This window comes from Triticum dicoccoides, chromosome 1A (assembly GCF_002162155.2).
Source record: "Triticum dicoccoides isolate Atlit2015 ecotype Zavitan chromosome 1A, WEW_v2.0, whole genome shotgun sequence".
In the NCBI taxonomy this organism is placed as follows: Eukaryota; Viridiplantae; Streptophyta; class Magnoliopsida; order Poales; family Poaceae; genus Triticum; species Triticum dicoccoides.
The window spans coordinates 10489888-10499353 of record NC_041380.1 but is presented as its reverse complement, the minus strand read 5'-3'; positions in this window follow the sequence as shown (position 1 = coordinate 10499353).

The window sequence follows — 9466 nt, the reverse complement described above, 5'->3', positions numbered from 1 at the left end:
TCGACGCGTGGAAGATGTCCCTTATTGGGCACAGAAGCCAAGCAGTCCAACATTTATGGGAGCCGGACACTACTTAACAGATATTCAAGATTTAGAGAAGAACCCGCCTTGCAATGCCGAAGACAATACTGCGTGCAGGACTCATCGTCATTGAAGCCTGGTTCAGGGGCTACTGAGGGAGTCCTGGATTATGGGGTCTCCGGACAGCCGGACTATATCCTTTGACCGGACTGTTGGACTATGAAGATACAATATTGAAGACTTCGTCTCGTGTCCGGATGGAACTCTACTTGGCGTGGAAGGCAAGCTAGGCAATACGGATGTGTAGATCTCCTCCCTTGTAACCGACTCTATGTAATCATAGCCCACTCCGGTGTCTATATAAACCGGAGGTTTAGTTCGTAGGACAACATACAATCATACCATAGGCTAGCTTCTAGAGTTTAGCTTCTCTGATCTCGTGGTAGATCAACTATTTTAATACTCATATCATCAAGAACAATCGAGCAGGACGTAGGGTATTACCTCCATCAAGAGGGCCCGAACCTGGGTAAACATCGTGTCCCCTGCCTCCTGTTACCATCCGCCTTAGACGCACAGTTTGGGACCCCCTACCCGAGATCCGCCGGTTTTGACACCGACAGTAATCTTCACACAATCCTATGTACTGAATAAGAAAGGGATAAAGAGTTGGCTTACAATCGCCACTTCACACAATACATGAATAGATCATAAAACATCCAAAATACAAACAAAGGTCCGACTACGGAACCAAAATAAAAGAAGAAACCCCTAATGCTAGATCCCTGATCGTCCCAACTTGGCTCCACTACTGATCAACGGGAAACGAAACAACATAACGAACACGATCTTCATTAAGCTCCCACTTGAGCTCGGTTGCGTCATCTGCACTGGTATCATCGGCACCTGCAACTATTTGGAAGTATCTGTGAGTCACGAGGACTCAGCAATCTCACACCCGCGAGATCAAGACTATTTAAGCTTATGGGTCGGATAAGGTAGTGTAGTGGAGATGCAGCAAGCACTAAGCATATATGGTGGCTACCATACGCAAATAAGAGCGAGAAGAGAAGCAACACAACAGTCGTGAAACTAGAAGTGATCAAGAAGTGATCCTGAAACTACTTACGCACAAACATAACTCCAAAACCGTGTTCTATTCCCGGACTCCGCCGAAAAGAGACCATCACGGTCACACACGCGGTTGATTCATTTTAATTAAGTTAAGTATCAAGTTCTCTACAACCGGATATTAACAAATTCCCATCTAGCACATAACCGCGGGCACGGCTTTCGGAAGTTCAAACTCTGCAAGGGTGTCCCAACTTAGCCCATCACAAGCTCTCACGGTCAATGAAGGATATTCCTTCTTCCAGGAAGACCCGATCAGGCTCGGAATCCCGGTTACAAGACATTTTGACAATGGTAAAACAAGACTAGCAAAGCCGCCCGAATGTACCAACAAATCCCGATAGGAGCTGCACATATCTCGTTCTCAGGGCGCACCGGATGGGCCAGATGTCGGGCTGGCATAGACCCTGGTTGCCCAGGGGCGCCGGACATCGCCCAGTTCGGACCAACACTTAGAGAAGCACTGGCCCAGGGGGGTTAAATAAATATGACCCTCGGGCTCGCGAAAACCTAAGGGAAGGTTATAGGTTGTTAGGCAAATGTAAAACCAAGGTTGGGCCTTGCTGGAGAAGTTTTATTCAAAGCAAACTGTCAAGGGGTTCCCGTAACACCCAACCGCGTAAGGAACGCAAAATCAAGGAACATAACACCGGTATGACGGAAACTAGGGCGGCAAGAGTGGAACAAAACACCAGGCATAAGGCCGAGCCTTCTTCCCTTTACCAAGTATATAGGTGCATTAAAGTAAATAAGAGATAATAATGATATCCCAACAATATCCATGTTCCAACATGGAACAAACTTCATCTTCACCTGCAACTAGCAACGCTATAAGAGGGGCTGAGCAAAAGCAGTAACATAGCCAAACAACAGTTTGCTAGGAAAGGTGGGTTAGAGGCTTGACATGGTAATATGGGAGGCATGATATAGCAAGTGGTAGGTAGCACGGGTTAGCAATAGAACGAACAACTAGCAAGCAAAGATAGAAGTGATTTCGAGGGTATGTTCATCTTGCCTGAGATCCCGCAAGGAAGAAGAACGAGTCCATGAAGAAGACAAACGGACGTAGTCGAACGGATCCTCACAACTCCGGAACGAAACCGAAGCTAATGAGAGAAGCAACCCGGAAAGAAGCAAACAACATGGTAAACAACCATCACATAAACATGGCATGATGCACAAGCAATTATGATGCATGTCCGGTTTAAAGAGGCATGGCAATATGTCAAAGTGCACAAACAAAACTACAAATTAAGTGGAGCTCAATATGCAACGAGTTGCATATTGATGAAACACCACAACAATTATTTAGTTCTCTCCCGTTTAAGTACTCAACAATATTAAATGTTGGTTAGCACGGCAAGGGGTGAAGCATAATAAAACTACTTATCTAGGCAAGTTTAAATGAGGCCGGAACAACAAGCAACAAGTTCGGAAAATCCTCATGTGCATATTTTGGATTTGGTACTGTTCTGCCCTAAACACAATTTTAGAGTTGTTAAACATGCAAGAAGAGTGCAGCATGTTAAACTAGGCATTTTTCCACCCCATTTACATACAAAGTTTGTTAAGTTTTGGAGCTACAGTTATTTATCTATGAAATAAATCATTTTAGCATATTATTTAAGCAAAGTTAAACAAACAACATTTTAAACATTTTAAACATAAATGCAAGTTGCAAATTATTAAACTAGACAAAATTCTAAGCATTTTGCATATATAAATCAATTTAATCCGATGCATCAATTGTGCGTTATTAAATGCATGAACTAGAGGGACTTTTCTGTAAAACTGACGTCCTCTGGAAAAATAGCTTTTTTTTAAGGTATCTGGAAAAATAGCTAAACTCGTAGAACTAGGAAAAAACATGGTACGGGCCGCATCTGTTCTCACCATGGGCCTTTCCCAGAACTGTGGAGAGGTCAGCAGGCCCTCTGAATGCGGCTACCGGGCCGGCTCGCAGGACGCGGCCCAGGCGCTGGTCAACGGGAGCGAGGCAGCGGCGTGCTGGGACTTGGAGGCCGGCCATGCTGGCGCTGGACCAAGTCAACGAGGGCGCTCGCTCGCACGGAGCTGCTGCTCGATGTTGTAAGCGACGCGGAGGAGGCCGGGAAGACGGGGACGAGCGCCTAGACTCGGATCCCTTGAAGGGCGCGGGGATGGCGAGATCCGGCGGAGGTTAGAGCTCCAGGCGGAGGAGGAGGCACGCCGGCGCGAGAGAGGCCGTCGAGCGCGTTCGGCTTCGAACGAGCAGGCACGTATGTAATATGCCCAAGTCCAATGGGGTCAAAAAAGGAAAAAAAATACTCCCCAAGTCCAATATCCATACAGAAGTCGTCCTCCATGTTCTGATTGGAAAACGAGAGCCTAATAAAGTAGGGCACTACCATGCGCCGGCTCACTGGGCCGGTCCTACCAGCATCGTTCGATAAAATAACTCTTAGCCATATGATTATCTCTTCTTCTTTCATCAGATGTCTTTTAGAAAAAACTTCCATCACGTCGCCATGGATGAACTATATGCGCCCGACCTCGAAGCACCACTCGACGCACTCGCTTGGCGCTGCCCTCCCCGGCGGTCGCCAATCACCCTCGTTGCCACCGGCCGCCGGTCGCTGCTAGTCCTCATCATGGTGGAAGCAAAAAATATAGTTGGATCCAACAAAAACAGAACAAGATGAAAGCAAAAATTGAAGCGGCTCGCCGCGGGTCGAAGTGCCTAGCAACAAAAATCAAAAGCAGCAAAAATCTTCGCCACGGATCAAAGTCCGGTGGTACGTTGAAGCAAAATAAATAATGCTTCCAGCAAAAACGAGATGAGCATTTGAGAGCTCTGCAATAGTTGAAGCACAAAATTATCTCGGTTCCATAAAAAAAATACATCGTTCCAGCAAAAACAAAAAAATGGATCGGCAAAAAGAAAACGCGTCCGCATAAATGGCCACCCCTCTTGCAGCTCCCCCAGTAGCCGGTTGCAGCTCCGACATGCATGGTTGCAGCTCCCGACATCAAACGGCGTTGGATGCAGCAATCTTCACCGCTGGATGTAGCTTCCTCCGGCAAGGCATCGACCTTATAGCACATACACCAGCTGGTTGCAGCAAAACGGGGCACCGGTTCCAGCAAACAACCAAGATGTTCATCAAAATCGAATGGGGATGGTAGAAAAAAACGAAAGAGGCTGTAGCAAAACAAAAAGGTAGATCCAGCAAAAAAAACCTGGTTCCAGCACGAACTCGCCGCTACCGTGGCCGATTGCAGCTTGGCCATGGCGACGGGCGCACCCTGGCTGCGGCGGCCATGGAGAGGGCGCGCATCCAGCTGCTGGCGAAGGCGGACAAGGCGACGAGTGCGCCCGTGGCTGCGAGCGGACATGGAGAAGGGTGCATCCCGCGTCGGCGATCCACATACGAATCAGATGAGGCGCATCGATTTGCCGGCGGCCATGACGACGAGCTCGCCTCCTGGGCGGCTGGCTGGATAAGAATACGGATGGGCAACGAATGGATAAGAAGAGGAAGACGAGAGGCACGAGCGGTGCCTGGGTCCCTCAACAGTCACGCGTTTAGTGCCTAGGTGTGATGACATGGCTAATCAAATCAAAAAGAAATCCAACGACGCGCACTCGGCCGGCGTGCCGGTCGCAAACATTTACCAATAAAGTAGAACGTCCTAGCGGCTGGAACTAGCCCTTTTACCAATCAGATTCGCTATGAAAGACAATATGGGTGCTTGCACTCCCCGGTATCATCACTGACGTCATCAGTGATTTTTACTTTTTTGCCAGAAGATGTCATCAGTTAATTACCTGATGATATATTAGATAAAACCATATAACAATATCTACCTTAAATATATGGTTCGATATTTAGTAAAATAATCATGTGGGTAAATAAAACAAAAGCTGATATTAAAAGTTTAAATAGAAATAAAATAAAAATATTGCAATTCATATGTACTCAATATGTAGTAAAAAAAGATAGACTCAAGAATAATATTTGTACGTAGTAAAATTTGATTTACGCATAAGTTTGGCTTCATGCATGCTATATAACATCACCACCGATGTCATTGGTTAATTATCTGATGATGGTATCACTTTTTCATCTCATCCGCTTTGTCAAATTGGAAGCTTATATTCATATATACCACAAATTTATAGTTCTCCAGATATAGTTGAAAATAGGTCAACTTAAGAATACATGGAGGACTTTGATTTATGTACAAATTCAACCTTAACTAGAATGTAGAATTATAATTAAAATGAATGATCTGCATAGGACCATTCTATGTCAGAAAGCATGCAGTGACAGTGTTTATGTTCAGCGCATAGTATAATACAATTCTCGCAAGAAAAAAAGAGCGTCAGATACAAATATGCTTGGGTATCTTAGATATATTGACACATATGGATTCATTTGTATAAAATATGAGATGTGTAGAAAATAGTCGATCTAAGTTACTCATGAATTGGCGATCATTAGCATTGTTTAGGCACCCATAAATGGCAAGAGAATAGTCAAACCAATTTGGATATGGTGCGCGCCAAGATAATATATGTTATTTTGGTAGAAAGAGAAAAGAGCTTAGAAAAATAAAAATAATTTCAAGGATGGAATAAATTGTTTCAATCATGCTTAAAGATATAATTATCAGAAAAACACATATACACTATATATTGTAAACTATATAGGAGGAATTGAAATGAGATGTTTTATAATTTACCAACGAAAGTTGTCCAATCATTTATGTGATTGCCATGAAAGTATACTAACAATGACATGGTCATGAGTATGTGAATCATGTCGATGTGATTTTACGTATATTCTCGACCCTTGTGATTTAGGATGTCTCTCATTGATAACTACATACAAACTAGCAAGATAGATAGTTCAATAACATATATTGTGCAACATCATAAGAAAAAGAAATAATTGGACGTAATTGGAGATAATATTTTAACAAAAAGGTTGCAAACAACACAAATCCCAAGCAAGTAGTACGGATTTTTTAATTATTTGTATCATGCATAAAAATGCGAGTTAATCTAAAACCACATAGACATGATCGAAAAACAACAGATATTGCAAGTTTGGAAAAAAAATATGGAATTGGATTCAGACAGACTCCAATTGAAGTTCTCAATTGTATTTCTAATATCTTCATGATTTTTTATAGTGCACTCATTACTAAGTTTAGGCAATGCTATCAATGCAGCATAATATCTCGATTCTAAAACAACTTTTATATTAATAGGAAACTCTAGCCGCGCAAATGCGCAGGCAACTCCACTAGTTTTTATAAACGAAATCGTTTAACTTTATATTATTTGGTAACACAGAAACATATTATGAAATGTTTTTGTAAAATAAAAACAATACTACCTTACTTGAGAAATACTAGGACTGGCACATAGTTAAGAATAATGTAATTTTTTGTTTCAAAAAGACAAAGAAAAAAGTACATTTGCAAACAGATGTAGGTAGGAGTATTACAAATCAAGATGAAAGGATTCCAATGGACTATAAGGACATACCAGAGCTACCTCATTGATATGTACTTCCTCCATTCCAAAATAAGTGTCTTAACTTTGTACTAACGTTGGAGCGAGTAGTAAGTACTACCACTAATATTCCTCATTTCAGGTACGCATCCGAGAGTGATAGGAAGTTCAAGGCAAAGTACATGGATGTTGCTTGGGTATAATTCTGAATGCAAAGTATATACTATATGCATGTGGACTGAGCATATATAGTGATTGATGAGAATCATGCGTGACTTTTTTCCATGACAAAATTAATATGGATCAAAAAAGGCGTGTGGCACAAGGCTCTCCTTGAAGAGAAAGTGACGAGCCGATGTGTTGCTGTTGATAAACCCTATCTTCTCTACGCTCCACTTCTCGGTATGATGGTATACGGCCGCTAATTTTTCCATGTAGCTTCCCACAAGAATGACGTTAGGGATACCGGTGCCCAACGTCCAATGTAGACAGAACGGCGGCGGCAGTTGGATCCGGAAACGGTGTGACCAGCTCCGGTCATCGTCGTAGTCCTCAAGCACCCAGAGCTCCATGAACTCGCCACAGAGTAGATTGGTTGTTATGGCTAGCCTACCGTGCAACTCCATGAGGCAGAGGTCGTGCAGGTAGGAGTATTGGCCCCTTGGCCGCACCGGGCACGATATTAGCCGGAATTCCTCGGACAGCGTGTCGAACGCCAAGATCTTGCCCGTGCTCGTGGCCTGAGAATGCGTCGTCCAATGAAGCTTCCCCCGATGGTAGAGGTGGCTGGGGACCTGGTTCTCGGAGCCGTAGGGCTTGACGACTACGTTTCCGGGCACCGGTCCCAGCCGGCGAGGAGCCTCTGAGGACACGGTGGCGGCTGAGAAATTGAAAACATAGTGCGCGGCGGAGCCAGTGAAGAAGTCCATGTTAGTCATCAGGCTTTTCGGGCTTTGCGGTTCATTGGCCAGGACGAGAAACCGGTGCTCGCCGGACGGGCCGTGGCGGTAGAAGCCGCAGAGCACCAGCAGGTTGCCGCGGCAAGCCGGCGGCATCAGGTCTAGCCATGTCCCCTGCCTGGTCACCGGGTTGCACACGAAGAAGTAGGAGCAGCACTGGCCCGGAGGGAATCTGCCGAGCAGGAACAGCAGGAGCCCATCGCAGCAACCCACCAGCAAGTGAACATCACAATGCTCGGGATAATGGAGCTCACGCTGGCACCCCGCCGGGCCGTCGTCGGCTCGGAGAGAGAGCGGGATTGTGTCGACGCGATCTTGGTAAGCCCATTCAGATTCAGGTTCGCGTGACACGACGAGCAGCTCGGCTGGGCGCCGCTCGGCGTGGGCTGCGAGGAACGAGGGGTCGGTGGTGATGCGGTGCCACGCCTTGCACACGGCCCGGGAGCGGAGCACGGAGGTACACGGTAGCCTCAGGAGGATCTCCGTCACCACGTCGTGGTCCAGGTTTGACACCTCACCCGGCACCGACATGGCGTTTTCTTCTGCTACTCGTATATTGATCTCGTTTTCGTATATATCGATCCCACCCTCTTCTACATATACTACAGCTTGTTAGGTAAATCTTGTCAAAGTCTACGTAAGTGAGAGCTCTGTTCGTGTAGGAGTCAGTTTGGGTGTTAATTTGGTTTCCTCGTGTCCATGCTAGTTGTGTACGCGGAGTACTAGTCCGAGTAGAAGTTCTTTTTTTTTTTCTTGAAATTCAGGCCGAGTAGAGATGAGTATAAAAAAACTCATTACCCCTAGCCCATCACTTAAAAGCATTTAGATGAGTATAAAAAATCATTTTATTAATCATCTAAACTGGACCAAGCCGATCCCTTATATAGTCTTTAGGGCATCTTCAACGACAACCCGCAAAAAACCAAAAAACCTTCTGCATCCGTCCATGGACAGGGGTATCAGTTCGTGGACACGGATGCGGGAGGCAGCCATCCAATGCTAGCCGCATACATCTTGACAACAACTCCAACCAACTGGACGAAATTCATTCAAACAAGTCCGGATTTTATATAAACATGGTCTGATTTCATATAAACATGACGAATTTCATTACAAATACATCAAAGTTGGCCGAGGCGGTGTCTGGAGTATAATTAATACCTAATCTCAATGATCACCGGTGCCTTGTCCCCCTCTCCGATCATGAACCAAGAGAACAGAAGCTTCGCCTTTTCCAGCTCCGCCTCGGCGCTCACCAGCTCCGCCCCCGTGACCTCCGCCTCTGGAGCCCCGGAAACTGAAGCTGCCCGCCTCCATGTAGCCGCCAAGCGACTAATTGGCCGAAGATGTTGAGCCCACCAAGCTTGGTGTCGACGGGAGGGAAGGAGCTGTGGCCTTCCCGGGACACAAGCGAAGGCGACCTACTATGCACTATTCTTCCTCGCTGCCGGCGGTGCCCGCGGATGTTCCGGCTTCTTCATCGTCGTGGCACCGGGGCACGGTCTCGGCGATGTCCTCTTCGTCAGTGCCGAACAATGCCTCGCCCGCGTCGTCGCACTCCTTGCCGGTGGCCGCCACCTCCGTCACACGCTGCCGGTACTGCCAGTGGGCGAGGCGGATCTCCCTGGAGGACCGATAGGACTCGAGCAGCGCCTCCTGCTCTGCCAGCTCTGTGTCCGACGCGACTGCCCTGCCGGAGGCGACCTGCTCCTCTGCGTGCAGATGCTCCTGGAGGAGGTTGTGGTTGTAGTTGGCGTCGGCCTGCGCTTCCTGAAACTGCTCCTCCCGCTCCTCCCACACCATGTCCATATAATGGGACGGGCCTCGTCGATGGTGAGGGTGCAATGCACCG